Here is a 4348-nt window from a genome sequence, read left to right on the forward strand (position 1 = left end):
CAGATCTCAGCCTCCCGAGTAGCTAGGATTACAGATGTGAGCCACAGGCACCAATCTCTAAGCAAAGCAATCTTAACTATACTAAGAAGTCTGTGACGCTACAGGGAAGTTGCTGGAAGAAGAAGATACTAGTTTTCTAGGGTGTTGTAATAAAATACCACAGATCGGGTGGCTAAAGGGATAATAATTTATTCTCTTGCTATGGGGACTAAAAATCCAAGCTCAAGGTAGTGGTAGAGCTATGGTAAAATGTTTGTGCCAGGATCTTCGGGTATCTTCTCATTGACTTCCCTCTGTATGTGTCTATGTTCAATGTTCCTGTTTTAAGGACAGTCAAATCTGGTTATAGTCATTCTAATGAGTTTGTTTAAATTTTATTTTGTCTTATAGAGTACGATTGCATGTGGGGACATTTGAAATTAGAAATTCAAAATATGAGGGCTAGAACACAATTCAGTCTTAGCAAAACCTACTTGTTTCTGACAGTGGTAAACTCTGATGTAGGAATAATCCCCAGTCTTTAATATCTGTAGGTATGGCATCCTCAACTCTTTTTACCAGTAGGAGGAGGACAGAGAAAGTCAGTCAGCAAACAGTGGCTTGCAATGAAACAGTGAGATGCAAGACTCCCTGAAAGAGCCATCTATTCAGGAGCACTCACCAAGAAAGAAAAGTCCTATGCTGATTTCAAACAGTCAGAAATTATGAAGCTGAGCAGTTTAGCTGTGTGGTGGAGCCCATTAATTATAGTGCGTTCTGATCGTGTTTGTCTAAACTCTTGTCGGTGCTGCAAAATTTACCCTACTCCAGTGTAAGACACCAGAATGGAAGAGCTCATGCCCAGCATTCATCTTTCTATCCCCTGTGGCTTCAGGTCTATGGTGGGGAGGCTCAACCAGACAAACAGGAAAACATATCACAGCTCCTGGAGACCAGGTCCTGCAAGTTGTGGGCTCACTGTAGTCCTGTTGAAAGATGTCTTTTGTTGTTTGTTAAACATGATATTTGAGATATGATTTAAAACTCATTGTTAATGAAATCTAAAAAAGAAGATGTCTTTTGGAGTAGAGTAGGAGGTGAATACAGTGGCCTGTAACACCAGCTACCATCTTTTTTTTTTTTTTTAAATCATCAGTCAAGAGTTTTGCACATTAAACTGAGTGGATGGTAAAGGAAGGGAAATACTCTCAGCTCCATTCCTGAATGTCTTTTATCCCTGCCCCAGACTGTGGTCAAGCAGAGCAGTGACCAGCTGGCAAGCCTTGTTTGTTTAAAATGTTGACTAATCTCTGAGTTCGTGTGCTGAGCTGGTTCATGAAGTTCTTGAACTTTTATTATCATTGGACTTCTGGCACAGGAAAAAATGAAATAAGAGACTAATTACCTTTCTTTTTTAAGTCCCTATGGTAGTGCTTTGATGAAAAGAGTCAGATATTTTATTAAATGTGCACAATATTCATTGAGGGCTATTCTGGACCGGGCATACTAGGCTTTAGAATAGAATGAAATGTAGTGGTAATATCAGAAAGAAGAAAGAAAATGAGGAGAGGCAGTAGGAGGAGGAGGAAATGGTAAAAAAAAAAAAAAGTAAAGAACCAGTAGTGGCATATATTCCTCATTGTTCTGGAGATTTTGTATATGTCAATTCCTACCCAGAAATAGAGGTTACCCAGCCTGTAAGTAGTATAGCCTGGATTTCGTCACCGGACATGTGGCTTTAGAGTCTTTGCTTTTGCTTTTGTTTTTCCTTATCTTGACACTTGATTTTATTGTGGAGGAGATATACAGATGGGCTACTGTGACATAAATGAGGCAATGAGTACATTTCCTTTTGAATACAGTCACCCCTCCATGCCTATCTCCCAGCTTTTCCCCTCCTGTCTCCCTTCTCCCCTAAGTTATAAAGTTCAATTCCAACAGAGTGTCTAGTGGGTTTTACTGTTGAATTAGTTCACTCCTTGTCCCACCATATCTGTGCTTCCCCTCTCCTTCCACTCCCCAAGTCAGATAAACTTATATACAAGGGGTATAGAAATAAAAGAAAAATCTACAGAAGAAATAGACTAAAGAAAAAAAAGGAAAGAAGAAAAGAAGAACTGCAAACAGTACAATAAGAACCTTCTTGTTTCTGTTTCTTGGAGTTCATTTCAATAAGCATATTTTATATGATATATGCAGATAGCTATTGAATCCTTGTGATCCTCTCCTAAGAATGTCCTCCTTTGTTCTCACTGTGTGAAAGTTTAGACTGCTGTTTTATTAGAGTCCTTGCTTTTAACCACCTGTTTTAGGGCAGATTTCTAAACTTCAGCTCTGGGATTGAATGTAGATCTACTTATGCTTAAAACAGTCTCTTATTTTGGCTTTCTATTGTATATGGGGAGTGCTGGCAGACCCATGTGCTGTTGGGCAAGAGGCAGCTTGTAGTTACAGGAAGGCCATAAAATCTGTAGTCTGCGTTGATGGGACTTTTGCTGAGATGTGCAATCCATAAGCATCTACAGAAAGTTCTACTTGAATAGCTCAGATTTTAGTCTTTCCTTGAAGGGTAGGATCATTATCAGTGATACATGTTTGTGGTTCAGGAGATAACCACTGCCACACAGGTTGTCTGTACAATGTACTTGCCCAGAACTATCTCATCACAAATATGTTTATGTCTGTGTTGCTGCTAACTCATTTTAAAAGTCAGGAAGATCCACTTTATTCAGCAATGTTGATTAAGTGTATACTATGTATCAGAACTTTGCAGCATAAGGATGATGAATGGAAAATACAGGCTCCTATGGTCTGATGGGGAAGACACTGATATAACTAAGTCATGGGAATGACAGAGGTGACAGGGTAAGGGCGAGGGAAAGATAAGAGACAATAGACCCTTCAGAAAAATCTAGAGATCTGGAGAAATCCAGAAGGAGTCATGAGCTGAGCTGAGAAATGAGGGTTGAATAGGAATCGATTCAGGACCAGCACAGGATCATCAGTCCTGTAAGTGAGAGGCAGAGCTTGCACAGTCTCTTCCTCCTGGTACCCATTTCAGCATGCATAACCTGTGTGATCCCTTCAGCTTTCTCATAGCCCCATGGCCCATCAAGTCAGAATCTCCAATGGATTCTATGCCTGAGTGGCTCTGAGACCTTTCTCTGATCTCCACCATGTCCCTCCATCCAACACCTGTTTCTTGCCTAGATTTCCCATTAATGACATCCACTCAGTGCTTGGTCTACTGGTCTCTTGCTGTCACTCTCCCCAAAGCCCATCTCCACACTGCAGCAAAGCGCATTCTGCATTTCAACCCAATCTATGCCGTTTTCCCAAGGGGGAAAATGCTCCCAAAATATGTTTACTAATCATATAGTACAATAAGTAGCTATTTGCGTGTGTGACAGCCTATTGGCATAGGAACTAAATCTTAAGTGGCAAACCCATTTTTATTTCAAAGAATGATGCAAACTGAGAAGGCCTGTGAAAACAGGTTAACAGTGTACAAAGCGAGCTTGAATGAATCAGGAAATAACTTTGACAGGAGCAAATTGGGGAGGTTGAAGTTTGTTGTGAACTCTGAAGTGACAAAGTGATTGGGATTTTTCCCATTTCTAAGAAATCTAAGTGTCAACAGTTGTGGCTGGAGCTGCCTGTCTGGTGGCAGAGCCAAGACGAAGCCACACATAGTGAAAACAAACTATGTTTTCACTGACAACAGGGCCAAGTATGTGCCTGAGACATGATGTGGACAGCGAGAGAGGAGACAGTCTGCAAACAAATGTTAAAGGATCCCAATCCAAGAAAGTCTCAGGGTGGGCTGTGTCTTCTTGAGCAGGCTGACCTAAAGAAAGAATGGGCTGTACCATTAGATGCAGAAATGGAGAGGTCGAGGAGGAGTTGTAAGCAGTCAGCTACAGAGAAGGACAGAAGGCTGATGGTTCTAGTGGATACACTTTAAAGAATTATGGGAATTCATCAAGAAAGAATTAACTCTAAACACTTCACCATGTCCAATGGGCATCAACTCAGATTTTTTTTCAAACTAAATAAAGTAGTATTTACTTAGACAAACTTTCAAGTGTGAGGAAAAATCAAACAGGGTTGAAATATTTATCCCAATCAATTGACAAGTCAACATTCCACAAAATATAACTATATTTCAACTCAGATTTTTAACTTTACCAGCTAAAGTTTACCTAAGTATTGTCACTCCACTTCTCATCGTGCACAGGGCACCATAAATCTTCCAGATTGCTCAACTATGGGAATGAAGAACTTCAATTTTCTGTGGAATCATTGTTTTTGCTATTAAACTGGATTCTTTTTTGTTTTGTTTTTGTTTTGGGTAGTGCTGTGGGATTAA

This window comes from Megascapheus bottae, chromosome 11, assembly GCF_031878675.1.
Source record: "Megascapheus bottae isolate mThoBot1 chromosome 11, mThoBot2.hap1, whole genome shotgun sequence".
Taxonomy (NCBI): domain Eukaryota; kingdom Metazoa; phylum Chordata; class Mammalia; order Rodentia; family Geomyidae; genus Megascapheus; species Megascapheus bottae.